The following is a 15,662-nucleotide window of genomic DNA, read 5'->3' as shown; positions in this document are numbered from 1 at the left end:
ACTTAGTGACCTGAGGTCTGGTCATGGCCGCAATCCCCATGGGCCATGGCTGTGCATGTCTCCTCTACCTTTCCTAACAGTGAACTGGCAGACTCCCCAGCTGACAAATACTCCAGTGTCTCCATAAGAAGATGACTGCCAAGAGCTATATGTGAAATGACCTTGACAATTGGAAGACTGACTTTTAAACTGTTCTTTCATTTACTGTTACCTTCTGTTTTATTAGAAGCATGTCAGCTGTCTGGGGGGCCTTGATTCCAGTAAATATTCCCTGTTATTCTGGTTTATTTTTATTTTAAAGATATTTTAAGTCTGAGCTTTAAGGACAAGAAAGAACAACTCTATTTTTATATTTTCACCAACATCTACCCTTGTCCTAAATTTTCTCTCCCAGGCTTTCATCTAGGCAAAAGTAAACAAAGACACAAATAAACAAAAGCCTTAACAATTTTAAGGAAATTTAATGAAAACATTCTGTCTTCCAGGCACTGTGCCAGGTGCCGAAATAGAAAAACGAATTAGACTTAGTCCCTCTTCTAGAGAAGCTCCCCGTTCCGTGGTAGAGAAAAGCATGTCAGCACCGTGAAGTACATCATCCCTCAATCAATCTCTGAATTCTTACTTTGTGCAAGTTTTTGTACTTTCAAAAATGAACACGACGAATATGAAGCCTACTCACATGTAGCTTAGAGTCTGGCATGGAGGGCAGCCTTTGAACTAATTTTTACAAGTACGATCAATGTCTCCAGGGAAAACCGAAGCATTGTATGGAAATGTTTAAGAGGGGCCACCACTCCAGATCTGAAAGGGGGGACAAACCTTAGTTTGGCAAGAGTGGTGGCAATTGGGGGTAGGGTGGGGGAAAAGAGTCGAGAGAAGAATCCCAACATAGCATGGACAAAAATCCTCGAGGCTAGAAAAGAGTATGAAGTGTTCTGAAAACAAACATGTCCTGAAAACACAAGACTCAGTCCGTTCGGGCTGGAGTAGGAAGGGGGAGTTGAGGAAGTTTTGCCTGGGTTATGTTTTAAAATCTTAGGAGTAGATGAAATTTCCCAAGAATAAAGATATGTCAACATCAAGGATTTTTTTTTTTTTATAGTAAAACAATTGTACATGTTCTTGTGCAATGCTTCAGGTGCTGATTTATTCAGTCTCCGCTTACTGGGTGCTCATTATGCGCCAGCTCTCTGATAGGCACAGAGAATAAAAAGGTGAACAAGGCAGTGTCTCTACGCACATTACGTAGTTTGTATCAGGATGGAGGTGGATACAAGATGTGATAAAAACAGAGATAAGGAAACAATCCTATGTTCCCACTGTTTTAAAAGAAAGCACAATTCTTAGGCAGCTATTCTGAGATTCCTGGCCCAAATCAAGTCTAAAAATAACGAGTGCTAAATGGCTGTAGAACTCCAATCTGGTTATATGTCTGAGGCTGGGCAGGTTTCACAATTCCAAGTGCCTGAGTTCCTCTCTAGATCTAGATTTCAATCTCTAGAGGTGAGACCCAAGAATCTAGAATTTTTAAAAGTGCACCCCCTCACCCCACAGTGATTCTGTGTCTGTTCTGCAAATGGCACTTGGGAACTACTGAGGCCAAGCACGGTAACCAGGTCCCGGTTACATTTCCCCAGATGGGTGCTGCACGCATAGATGACATTTGCAAAAGGGGTTCAGTGGTGTCATGGGTTGAAGAGTGTTCTCACCCCTCCCAAGTTCATATGTGAGTCCTAACTCCCAGCACCTCAGAATGTGACCTTACGTGGAAATGGGGTCTTTACAGAGGTAATCAAGTTAGGATGGGCCCTAATCCAATACGATGAGGGTCCTTATAAGAAGGGGAAATTTGGACATGGATACACAGGGAGAACACCTCGTGAACATGAAGACAGCCATCTACAAGCCAAGGAGAGAGTTTGGAACAGAACCTTCCCTCACAAGCCTCGGAGGAAACTAAATAACACCTTCTTGGACTTCTGGCCTCCAGAACTGTGAGGCAGTAAATTTCTGTTGTTTAAACCACACAGTTTGTGGTACCTTCCAAAGGCAGCCGTAACAAACTAAAATAAGTGGTTAAATAAGTTTTGGAAATTCTGAGTTAAAGAGAGTTAAACTTTCTTTCTTTTTTTTTTTTTTTTCCCTTCTGTGGGGCCCTCAGAAGCTCAGATATGCTAACGCATCTCCGGCCCTCTGAGAGGTGACAGCGTGTGTGTGCCTCTTGTCCCAAATTTGATGACAGAATGCTTTTCATTTGTTGCAGAGTATTTCTTGAGACTGGTGTCCTGTGGTTCCGATGCCGGGAAGCGTTGGGCTTGTTGCTGTTGGAGAAGGAGTCACGCTGTGAGTCTCACAAGGGCAACAAGGTCAGCCTTGTGGAGCTTGGCTGCTTTTAGTAAATGAGTGGTGGTGAAAGTTTTTGAATGCATTAGTTCCAATCCATCACACCTCCTGGAAAAAAAATCAGTTCCAAGGGACCAACCTGCTGGAAGTTATCAGGAACCATCTTTCTTGATCCATGAATCCTTTGATTCCTGTTACTTTACATCAGTGACTCTGGAAGCAGCCTTTCGAAAGGAAAAAAGCCAGAAAGTACTTGGCTTCTTAGTGGTCTCCCTTAGCGGGAGCAGTTCAGGAAATGTAGGAGGAAAAATATGCAAGGATGATTCTATCAAATTGGACACACCACCACACATTTGTCTTCCAAGCACTCCATTTTTTCCTATTGTTGTTCCTTCATACCTTGCCAAAACGGTGATCCATCTTTTTCGAAATGGAACATTGGGAGACAAATGGACCATTGTCAACATCAGTGGTTAAAAAAGGAAGACTGCGGGCGCCTGGGTGGCTCAGTCGTTAAGCGTCTGCCTTCGGCTCAGGTCATGATCCCAGGGTCCTGGGATTGAGTCCCACATCGGGCTCCTTGCTCAGTGGGGAGTCCGGTTCTCCCTCTCCCTCTCCCTCTGCCCCTGCTTGTATCTCCTCTCCCGCTGTGTCTCTCTCTGTCGAATAAATTAATAAAATCTTTAAAAAAAAGAAAAAGAAGTAAGACTGCAAAATTTAACTTGCGTATTTACGTTATTAGACGCACCCACCCACACAGAGTAAGGGAAATGTACACTAGATGAACCCAGGTTTTTGAAACTTTGCAAAAGTGCAGGATTTCAACTTCTTATTTCTCTGATCTGTTTTACATCATTTAAGGCTGGATTTAAACATACGATGGTTTTAGACTTGATATCTGATCTACAATTGTTACATGTTTGTGACTACTCCCCGTGAAAAGTTGATATCGTGCAAATGAAACATTCATCAATCTTTGTTTCATATTCGTAAGCCATTATTTCTAAATGCAATCCACTCCTCACAGCTCCTGCAGACCCAGTGATCTACCTCATTCAACATTTGCTTCCACCCTCAACGGTTCCCTGTAACTGGTCCCCATCAAGCAAAACCACTGCCCACTTCAAACAGAAAGGCTGATTCTTTGGTTCTGCTTCTGGAGTTTCAAACTTGGGGCTAAGTTGAAAAATCTTTGTCTTTAATAGGCATCCCAGGTAAGTCTAACGATCAGCTAATTTTGAGAATCAAAACTACTCATTTGGCATTTGTCATGTATAGTCTCAACTGCTACTGAGACCGCCTTATTTGGGACCACCCTTGCCTTAACTGAATTACATTTTTTAAATATAAAAACCACGGAAAGTGATTTTAATTCTATTTTTCATCTCTGTAAGTGAGGTTTTTACTCTTTGTTGAAGCGGTTATCTGTCTCCTCTGGCCATTCAATTTTAGTAGAAGAATATTCTTCTTGGTGTGCAGATTGTTATTCCTTGATCTGACTCCTGGGTCCCCTTGGGGTGTTCATTATTTTCACTGTTGACCTCTGGTTCTAACTGCCTGGGTTAGCACTGAGGAACCTTGAGTTGCAAGAATGGGGGGAGATCCAGCAGTGTGGGTCCCTAATTGGCAAATTGCCAAGAGGAAGCCATTTCCCCACAAAGTTGCAAGGTGGCCGGCCAGCCTCAAAGGCAAAGGGGACCAGAGCCCGTCTGTCTGGCTCCATCCAAACTCCTCCAAAGCTGAGACCAGCAGGTGGCCCCAGGATCATCCCCCAAGCTGGTGCACTGCCCCTTACGGGTTCACAGATCCTTCCCTCACAGGCTGCACTCTCTCCAGGAAGCTTGGTGCTCTGACTCTTTCCCCCAGTTTATCATTACTGGTGCATGGAAATCAGCTCATCACCAGCTTGCTCCAGCTGGACCCCCAGAAATGGGTTGGTCTTGCATGCATCCTCCATGCCCCATCTAGCACCCTACGCCAAAGATGCTCTGCTTAAGTTGGAAGTTGATTAGAATTAGAATTGGGGGAGTAGGAGAAGCGGTGTCAGGGTGGGTGCTCAGGCCACCTTCTTCCAAGAATACTCTCATTGTTACTGAACTTTCCATCTGTGTATATCTGATTTCTCCTAAGGGGCTTTGAATAGGTCCCCTAAGCTCACCGTGCCTTACTTGCCTTATTTTGAAAGCAGAGATAATAATAACTCCCACATAAAATTGGCATTTAAAGCACAGCTACCACTATTGCACACTTGTCCTATGCCAGGCACCTGGCTAAATGCATCACGTGCATTAACGCCAGAGGAGATAGTCCAGCTGACGCACTTAGCACTTTGCCAGGCACACGTGGGTGCTACATCCATGCCAGTTGTCCTTTCCCTTCCGTTCTTGCTCTTAGCCGCTGACCTCAGTGAGGGTAGAAGCCATCTTGCATATTTTACAGCCCCCCTCTTCCCTCTGTACTTTATACTCTACCCTGCATAGAGGCACTCAACGTATTTGTTGGTTGACTAACTGAGTAGATCATATGCTTCCAAATGGCAATTTCCTATTTTCTCTACACTTGGTCAATTCAATTAATTTTACATGTTGCTAAAAGCCCTAGCTGAAAGTTCACTTCCTTTGCGAAACTGCACGTAATCTCTCTTCCCTGATAGAATGTCATCTACACATTTTAGAGGTGATTTATCCCCAATTTTACTTCGTATACAAGTTATTTATGCATAAGAACTATATCCTTTGCTAGAAGACACTCTTTTTCTGCTCCAAGTCAAGGACGGTTCTATATCTGGAATTCCTTTTTTTAAAACCCTGCCCCTGAAACATGGGAGAATTACAATAGGAAACAAGAATTAGAGAAAGCTTTTCTTCATTTTTAGGGGAGGAAAAGCTGTCAAACTGGACATGTGTCATGTGAATCCAGATAGTTTGCAAGTTAGAGGTGGACACACAGGGAGAATATGGTAGAGCATCCTAGTTAAAGTGGAGTGTTGCCCTACCGTGGGCATTTTTAGCTTTTTTTTTTTTTAAGATTTTATTTATTTATTTGAGAGAGAGAGTGAGAGAGAGAGAGAGCACAAGAGGGAGGAGCGAGAGAGAGAGAAGCAGACTCCCCGCCGAGCAGGTAGCCCGATATGGGACTCGATCCCTGGACTCCAGGATCACGACCCGAGCCGAAGGCAGTCGCTCAACCAACAGCCACCCAGGCGCCCCTACCGTGGGCATTTTGCTCTCTCTTTTTCCTTCTCTTGGATAAGTGCAGAGGGCTCTGAGTACTTTCTTTTTTTTTTTTTTTTTTAATTTTTATTTATTTGACAGAGAGAGAGAGAGAGAGACAGTGAGAGAGGGAACACAAGCAGGGGGAGGGGGAGAGGGAGAAGCAGGCTTCCCGCGGAGCAGGGAGCCCGATGCGGGGCTCGATCCCAGGACCCTGGGATCATGACCTGAGCCGAAGGCAGACGCTTAACCGACTGAGCCACCCAGGCATCCCTCTGAGTACTTTCTTAAGTAAGTTTTTTCCCACACTAATGCTCATATGCCCCCACCTACTCACATAAATTAGCATGTCCATTTCAATGGACTCAGCTTTTCTTTTTAAGTGATTAATCAATATTTTAGTATTGGCTCTACATATTTTACAAAATCTTTCTCTTATAGGTGATTGTGTTTTGGAATACAGCTTCTAATGAGTTGGAATTGGGTCCTCATTTATGACCAGTAGTTACCCCAACAGTCGGTGCTGGGGTTCTGTTTAGTATAATACACATAATTTCATTGTCTGGTGTGGGCTCTGCGTTGTGGCAGTCCTTGATTAGAAGAATGTAGAAGGTAGGAACACAGCTATGGACATTTACACGGCAGAGTTTGAGTCCTGAAATAACACTTACACACCCTCTGGATCCATAATGAGCTTGACATACATCAAGCTTTTACTATATATTAACTATTATTAGTGACCAGGAAATAGGACACAGAAAATTTTGCTCAAGTGCAGGCTCTGGGAAGACAAGATGTCAGTTTGGTTTAGTTTAAAACATTCCATAATGCCCAGCACAGGATCTTATCTGAGGTGTTGTGGCTAATCTCTTCCAGAGTGTGAAGTTGTCACTGGAAGGCGGCTGCCCCGTTGTGAAATTCATTTCTCAATCATCTTGCATCTAGGTGTGGCTGTGTGATTTGTTCATTCCAATAGCATGTGAGCAGAAGGTGGTTTAAAAGGGGGGTCTCTCAAGCTTCCTTTTCCTTCTCTTGGATAAGTGCAGAGGGCTCTGAGGCTCCAGAAGATGGTTGGGACATGGGATGAGGGGTTCTGACTCCCTAAATCACATGAATCACTCACTCCCGCTGCACCGTTTCTGTCAATGAAAATTAAACCTTGACGATATTAAAATTTGGCCACTGACATTTAGGGGTTTATTTATTACATCAACTTGCATTGCTCTAAGACTGCTGTTCGGGCAAATTCTTTGAAGAAATCAATGGGCTGTATAACTAAAACAGCCCCGGTACAATGCCACTTAGTACTTAATATGGATATATGATAAATCCATCGATCTTATTGCATCAATCTGTGGTCTCAAATAGAAAGAGTGATAGTCAATCAGAATTTGAAGTGCGGCAGTGAGATGGGGTATCTGAGGCAATATCGTGGCTTTTCTTTTTTGTATTTTAAAAAATACATGAGACCTTTGTTAAAAAGAAGGAAGCAAACGATGTGGGGGCGGGGAAGCTCTTGTACATTGTTGGAGTGTTTCATCTTAGTAGTCAACTAATGAATGAAATAGAAATCATTTGTATGTTTTCTGTTCAATCTGTTGTGTATTTTTGTCTTTAAAAAAAAAAAATGTGGGATTGTGAAATACAGCCAATAATCCCCTTACTGAACTAAAAGAGAATTAGAAAAGCCTGCTAATAGCTTTTGTGTTTAGAAGTGTTATGTCTTCCTGTGACTTATTTTATGGGTGAAGTGTCTGGAATTGCTTATGAATACTGGGTTATAGATTTTTTTTCTTTCCTTTTTCTTTATTTAACTAAGAGAACTTAAACATGATATTTAAAAAAAAAACACATTTTATCTCGTGGTAGAAATGTCAGCCACATTTCAATTCACTCTTAGGTTTCCCCTAAAAGGAATGACTTTTACGCATAACAATAGTCTTGTTTTTATAAGTGGTTGGTAATATCTGCAAATGTGTAAGGCATTCATTTTCCAGGAGCTCTTTTCTCCCTGGTAACACACCAGGAAATATCAGAGTGTTGTTATTTGAATTCTTTCTTAGGCTCTGACTCCCAAATGAATTGAAATTCAACTTCACAGTCAAATGAGTAGGCATTTAAAGCTCAGGTGTGTATTTCCTAAGACCCTCTCAAAGGATATATAACCGCTTATGTCTTTCCTAAAGACAGCAAACTGAATTTTAATTGGATCTTGCCTCTCCCAAGAGATCATTATTCCTCTCCTCCAAGACCATATATTATAAAGCTTCAGTATGAATTGGAACATGGAGCCCGTGTTTGGGTTTAATATTTGAAGTTGGAGTTATAGCAGCTGACACCAGAATCATTCCAGCAACTCCCCAAGCAAAATTATATTTAATGTGAGTTCCTCAAAAAATGAACACGCACACACACACACACACACACACACACGTATATAACTGGCATGTCAAAATTCCAGAAACTTTCAGATTATGAAAAACAGTTTGTTTTCAGAGGAAATAAGTCTCAAATGGGACTAGTTCCAAATTTTTCTTGTTTCAACCCTACCTTGACCTTGTCAGAGGGGGGAAAAAAAAGAAGCCGTGGAAAAGTTTATACATCTACTAAAGACCTGCTGACTCAGAACTGGACCCGGGAAAACCTCATGTGGCTTAGAAAGAATCTTTCCATCCAAGGGACAGAGATGGTATGAAAGATCATCTGATGCATGAGCACTCGTAGGGCTAGTCTCACTGTGATCTTAGAACTTGGCAAGACAACGTGTAAAAGGAAACCCAAAGATTTGTTGGGCTAATTCACCAACACTAAATAACATAGTCTTGCGCTTCTTTGTTCTTTATAGTTTAAGAATCTGTGTAATTTTCCTGAGGTAAATCAGACTATGAAGACCAAGGTTAAAAATATTGTGAAAACACCCCAGAACATGCTGAAGAGTGGAATTCATACTTAAAACTCTTAAAGGGCAGTGTTATGGTCTTGCCTTATACCATAACAAAGTGGATCTTTGTGTATTATATATACTTAAGACTGGTTCCCCCCCGCCCACTCCGGAAAATTTAAGTGGTATCTTTTTTCCAAATGTGAATGTTTTAGAAATCTGGACTTTTTTCCCTTAAATTTGTAGACAAAGACTTAGGTTGGCAACCAGAGTACCAGGGTAGAGGGCAATGCTTCTTAACTTTTCTGAGATGTGGTTTCTTCAATTGTAACTTTAGGGGGTTGAAGTAAGTGATCTGTAGACCAGTTAAAGTTACAACATTTCATGGTTCTAAATTTCAAGTGGCTTTTTCTCTATTTATACATCTCTAGATTTCAGCATTTTTCTGCCATGATGTAAAAGAATATTTGGATTACACACTCAGAACATTCAGTCCTGGAATCTTAGACGGGCTTCAGTTTGTCCATTTATTTCTACTTAATTATCTTCCACTGATAATGGACTTCTTGCTTCTCCTCCATTTTCTTTATCTCTCAGTGGTATCAACAGCTTCTCAGTTACTAGGCTCAAAACGCTGGACTTTTCCTCAATTGTTCATTCTCTTTTGGCCCTAACATTAAATTGATCACACCATTCTGTTGGGTGCACCTCTGTGAAGGTGAAGACTAGTTTTACAAACCAGAATTACAGAATTGCAGAACTGGAAGGGATTCCATTTACTAGTTCACAGGTTTTATAAAATTGCTTTGAGGATCTCAAGAAATATATGTACCATTTCCCCAGGGGGGAAAATATATATGTATGTGTGTGTGTGTGTGTATATATATATGTGTGTGTGTGTGTGTGTGTATCGCACACACACATTTTTGCATATAATTTTCAGGCATTCAAAGACTTCATGAAGGTCACCCATGGATCTCAAATTAAGAATCCCTTGAGTAGGCCAGATGTCCCCCAAAGCAGAATTTTACCCAGGAACAATCCTAGTAGATGGCTGAGTAGATCTGCTTATTTCCAGTGAATGAATGAGTTCAGTCCATTTTGGAGCTTTCTCTTCCCCTGTTTGTAATGAAACTTTCATGGTCGGAAAATTTATTTGGGGTTAAAATCTGTTTGCCTGTAGCTTCCAGTTGATCCTAGGTCTTCAGTATCCAGAAGTAGCTCCCATATCCCTCCAAATCTTTAATTTTCCATGTTAAATATTTACAATTTCTTTCTTTTATTGCATGGCTTCCAGACTTTTTTTAGTATCCTGGTCATCTTTCTCTAGACACTCTTTAGTGTGTTTATTTAATTTTGTTTCCTTAAGATGAATAACGTTCTTTATATGTGATTTGAATAACCAATGTCTTGGTTAATGGAAATTTGTTTTCATTAATGGCATCCCATCATGACTGAAGTCTTGGCCCTGCTATTTGCTAGCCATTTTGGCCTAGTGCTGGTCACTTAACCTCCTCCATTTTCTCCTCTGGAATAAAAAGGAATAGTTATCCTATCATTGTAAGTCTGTTATCTTAGACATACTAGGTATTCAATAAATGATAGATGTAATTTTTATTAATTTGGATTAAGATTATTTGGGATATTTTGGAGATTACATCATAATTAAGGATGGACAATAAAAATCTCCAAAATAATTTTTTAAAGATTTATTTATTTATTTCAGAGAGAGAGAGAGAATGAAAGAGAGGAGCAGAGGGAAAGGGAGAGAGAATCTCAAGCAGACTCTGCGCTAAGCGTGGAGCCCAATGCGGGGCTTGATCTCAGCACCCTGAGATCCCAACCTGAGCAGAAACCAAGAGTTGGGCACTTAACCGACTGTGCCACCAAGGAGCCCCTCCAAAATATTTTTAACCAGTATTAAACTTGGCCGACCCTACCCCCAAGCCGATATTAATTTTTTTTAATTTAAATGCAGAATTTCATAATTACTTAGTATTGCCAAATGTTAACGTATTGTGTTTGACCTGCATGCCAGGCTCCTAAGATATTACTGAATCCTGATCCTGTCCTCCAGTGTGTGACCTGTCCTTCCCAGTTTTGTGGTCTCCACTCAGTGCAGGATGGAGGACCACCTCAACAGCACATATTAGCCACTTCTCCCCAAGTTGACCTTAATTCATTAAACAACCCTCTGTCAGGATCCATGTTTGTCATGTACCTTGTTGACAACATGATACACTATACATTTGGGACTCCCCTGACCAAACTACCAAAACCCCCCCAAAACAAACAAATAAACAAAAAAAATGGGTGGGGGGGAGAAAATGATATTAGTGTGGTATAAATTGTTCTGCATGAAGTCACCATGTCTCAGTCATTTATCTGATTTCATTCCAAGTCCCCTAAGTCATAATAAAACTATGTGAAGAAGGCGGGGAATGTCCCTGACTTGTACAGAGCCAAACAGATTTTGAGGTGCTTCCCTAAATGTACAACAGATCACTTCTTTGACTCACAGATCAGAGTGAAGCCGATTTCAAGGGCAAATAAAGGGAGAAAGCCTGTGTCTTCAGAGCATGGGCCGGTTCTCTTGCAAATATGGTGGCTGTCTGTTCTTCCAGAGAAATTCACGGAGCATGGTGGTGCAGCTCGTTGGACTCGCTAAGGAAAAACAGGGGAGCTAGGTGTGAGCCTTCTCTTTTTGCCAGACTCTAATCCTCCCCAAGCTCAGGGACAGCGAGGAGGAGAAATAATAAACTAGCTATGCATCCTTTCCAAAAGATCTGCTAAACTGAAACTCTCTGAGAAGTTCTTCAACAATCCTTATGAATGAAATTTTTTAAAAAAGTTTTTAAGATGAATTTTCCACACATCTTTTAGTGATAAAAAAAAAAGAAGAAGAAAGAAAGGAAACTCAATGCTAATACCCTTTGCCTGAGCTCAGTCTGTTTCGCTCTTGCCTCCAGCTGTTGCCTGCGTTTGGGTGATATTTGGAAGGACAGCTCATTCGGCTTGGAAGGTCGTGCTGGGGAGTGCGGAAGAGGAGAAGCAGAGATGCCAGACAGGCGGGCGAGCCAGCAGACACACGTGGAGCGGGCCCAGTGAGCTCCTCTTACGATTGGAGTGTCGCTGCCTGAAATGGAATCCGAGGATCCGGCCTCGAGAGCGCAGGAGGACCGTGACCTCTCTGTGAACCTGGCAGTGAACTCTCCTAGAAAGTGCTTTTGCTCAAGGTCCCTGACACTCCGGAGGCACTTTGCTTTGAATTTAGATTAATTGAGAGCTCTGTTAATCTAGTTGAGTGTACCTTCCTACCCCTGCCATCTACAGATAAAGGGAATTTTTAAATGTTTTCTTTTTATTAGAGTCCGTCCTAAAGTTTTAAGGTATGGTAAGATGTAGGATATGAAAATTTTCACTTTCTTCAGGGGAAGATGCAATGGCCAATCAATAGATCTCTCTTATCTTAACCGAAGCTTTTATTTAAAGCAAATAACAAATGTCCAAAAAACATCTGGCTCTCATTTCCTGGATAAGATGCAGAATGAATTAAATTCCCCCAATACATAAACTTCTCCCTACAAATTAGCACATGGAATAAGGCAATGATCCTTTCAAATAAGTATTCAGTATACAAAATGAATGACCCTCATAAGAACACATAAATAGTATCCTAGGACGTAGCAAGGAATTAATTTAGCTCTCCAAAATCCCTCATTATCAGGAATGCATTAAACTGTGGAAGCAATTGGCACTCTGAGTCTATGGGGCTTCTTTGGAAAGGTGGTTCTTTGAGATCATCTATGCCATTTTTCTGAAAAAAACAATACCTATCAAATTGCATGGCCTAGGGCGTGCCACCTTCCATTCTTAGGGCTCAGGTTCCTGATCTGAAAAAAACAATGCACCTATTTCCTACCTGGCATACTTGTGTGTATTAGAGACACCACATATACACACAGTTTCTGGCACCGAGGGGGCACTTGTCAAAGGGCTGGCTGGCTCTTCTTCTGATCGAAAGACAGTTGGAAGCAATGTCTTTGCAGACACCCTGGCCTCAGAGAAATTCTGCCGCAGAAACCAAGTGAGGGATTCCCCTTGAGTGAAGCTGTCTTGTAGTCAGTGTCTCTGGAATTGTATCCACAAATTCCCCTTGAGTTGATCCCCTGCTGAACCTGTCATATGCTGACTTCCATTAATTTTAAGAAATACCATTTATTGAATTTTAGAGATCATGGAAATCATTGATTCAAAGTGGTTTTCCTCCAGATCTATCTGGGATTTGTAAGGACTTCAGCCATTCCTAAATGTCACAGAATAGTCTGACAGTGAGTGATTTTATTTTATTTTATTTTTATTTTTTGTAAGGATTTTATTTATTTGACAGAGAGAGAGAGAGAGAGCACAAGCAGGGGGAGCAGCAGGCAGAGGGAGAGGGAGAAACAGACTCCCCACTGAGTGAGGAACCCTGATGCGGGACTCGATCCCAGGGTCCTGAGATCATGACCTGAGCTGAAGGCAGTCGCTTAACTGACTGAGCCACCCAGGTGCCCCTAAAGAGATCTTTGGCTCAAGACAGGCTCCCAGAATCTAGGAGATGGTTGGAAAGATGGGCCCATCTTTGGGTTTGTTTTCTTCTGAGTTTATTTTCTTCTGAGGTGGATGCCTTTGCTGATAACGTTTCCACAGACCACAGGGCAGTGAGTCATTACTGGCCTAACCCAATTTACTTAGGAGATACGAATTAAATTTAAAACCCAGATATTTGAGGAAGGTCATCTCATGCTCCTTCAGGTCACACACAACAGCAGCGACAAAAAGTGATGATAATGTAGAGAGGTAGAGACCTAGGAGACAATATTCTTTCACCTGGATTTTCATTTATGGACATGAAGAAAAAAAAAAGATTTCAAATTTTCACTTCTTCCCCCCCACCCAGCTCCTGTATCGGCCTCTTTGAGATTATAAAACTCGGCAGATTCCATTGCTGGGATGAATGTTTTGAAGAAGTGATTCATTGATCATTTCCTCTCACTTGACATGTTTAACCAGACTAAATCAATACTTCTTAGAGGAGAAATGGCTTTGTAAAAAACGGCAACACAACTGGGTGACATGAAGCACCTCGGGATAAAAGAATCCTGTAGACAAATTCCTTCTTTATCTCTTACCGGATCTGTGAATATCTTTGATTCAAACTCATAGGTGTGTGGCTATCTTGAGTTACTGAATTCATGAAGGTCAGGGCACAAAAGATTTTTTTTTTTTTTCATCTTTCTGTGCATTTACTGGCCAACCACGATGTCTTAAATGACACCCATGAAGACAAAGAATCTTAGTTTTAAACGGAGCAGAAGGGCGCCTGGGTGGCTCAGTCGGTTAAGCATCTGCTGTCGGCTCAGGTCGTGATCCCGGGGTCCTGGGATGGAGTCCCGTATCGTGCTACCTGCAGGGAGCCTGCCTCTCTCTCTCTCTCTCTCTCTCTCTCTCTCTGTCTTTCATGAATAAATAAAATCTTTTTAAAAAAATTAAAAAGAAACAAAAAACGGAACAGAAGAGGTTGAAAATATAACTATGTCAAACATCCAAAGTGCCATTCCCCCCCTTTTTAAAATAAAGAATGCGCTCAATTGCAGCATATTTAGGAAACAGTGCCCTTGCTTAACACACTGACGTCACAGCAGCCCAGGGTCTGCTCCCAGGCTTTATTCCTGGCAGTTCAATGAGTGCGGTATTTCAACTGGAGAATGTGCAAGGAACACAAACAAAGGGTGTTTTTAAAAATTTTTAATCCCTTCAGAGAAAACATGAAGGGACAATCACTTCTTCCTTTGGATTGTCCCCTGGATTCAAAACTGTGCAACCAAAGACGGTTTCAGCCGGACAGATGGCCCTGGCAGTTAAAAGGGATGGGGGTGGGAAAAGGAGTAATGAATACACTGTTTTCTGTATCAGCAAATAAAAGCCAAGGGGAAACAAAAGGCATGAGCCAGCCGCAGTTGAATCACGGAGTACCTCTAGACATACCTTGACTTTCCCATCCAGGGAGATCCACTTCTCTGCGCACTTCCGCGCGCCGGCACCAGGACTCCTGCCTGCGCCGCTGAACCTACGGATGCTGCCTCTCGGAGAGAAACACGGCATGTTCGCCGGGCGCACGCAGAGGTTGCTGCAACTTGACAATGCCGCACGTGATAACCAGTAAGGGACTGCCGAACGAGGCAGGGGACGTGCATCACACGCGTTTCATTCGGGTCGAATCGCACAGCTGGGACAGGGTTTGGTCAAGTGCACAGGGCATGCAGAGACCTTGCTGTGGGGGACGGAGCCACGGGTACTGGGATGGCGCCCTCGGTGGGGGAAAAATCCATGTGAATGCTGCTGGCTGCTCAATGGAGCTGGGCACTGTCGGCTTTTGTTTACTCCTTCTTACACAAGAAGATCGCAGCTGTTTCTTTCCGTAAAAAGGAGAAGAATGTAGCAACCTACCTCACATTTGCCCCTCCTCCAAAATGTCTTTGCAACAGCTGTCTTTGTAAATCCTGCCACTCAGGCTTGGAACGTCTCTCCATGATCAAGAGTGGAGTGGGGAAGCTGAGACTGTTGGCTGGCTCGAGGGGCCAGGTGGGAATGGACTGTTCTCCTAATGGGCTCACGTGGTGTGCTCCTGAGGGGCCTGACTCAAAAAAGGAAAAAAAAAAGAAGCATTTAAAGGAGGCGATGTAGGAAAGTTGAATACACACGTCTTGTATTTCATACTTACAGATCTGAATGGCTGTGAAGCATGAATTCACTGGCTGTTAGTTGTTAGTGCTGGAAGGGATTTGAAAGGTCCTCTTGTCTAGGAGTTTTCAAATTATTTTTAGCAGACTTTTTTTTTTTGGCCCGAACACATCTTAGCCCAGGAGTATCATGTCATAAATGGAAATACCTACATAGAACAAGCAGGAACATCAATGGAAAAACTAGGATATAAGAAAAGCAGCTCTAATACCAAATGGACTCAGCACTGGGGACACAGTAGGAGTGGTGGGGACTGTGGCAAACTGGACCCACTTGCAGCATATTGCTACCTGTGGTAGGCGGGGACTCACTCACCCATGCATTCCTTTAGTAAATATTTATTAAATCCTTACTACATACCACATACAGTTGTTTTTTTTTTAAAGGTTTTATTTATTTATTTATTTGACAGAGAGATACACAGTGAGAGAGGGAACACA

The 15,662-nt window shown here is 42.2% G+C and overlaps 1 long non-coding RNA gene across 1 annotated transcript; it reads right to left on the bottom strand.

Moving 5' to 3' along the window:
- Positions 1-507: 507 nt before the first annotated feature.
- Positions 508-15,080, bottom strand: LOC118526694 (uncharacterized). The gene is made up of 3 exons (XR_013448592.1): positions 14,467-15,080; positions 10,956-11,100; positions 508-3,002 (listed from the first exon to the last, which is right to left on the bottom strand). It is a non-coding gene; the product is annotated as an uncharacterized LOC118526694 (long non-coding RNA).
- Between the last annotated feature and the right edge of the window lie 582 nt (positions 15,081-15,662).

Source organism: Halichoerus grypus, chromosome 6 (genome assembly GCF_964656455.1).
Source record: "Halichoerus grypus chromosome 6, mHalGry1.hap1.1, whole genome shotgun sequence".
NCBI classification, from domain to species: Eukaryota; Metazoa; Chordata; class Mammalia; order Carnivora; family Phocidae; genus Halichoerus; species Halichoerus grypus.
The sequence above is the reverse complement of the archived record's forward strand: the minus strand, read 5'-3'. Positions and strand labels throughout refer to the sequence as shown.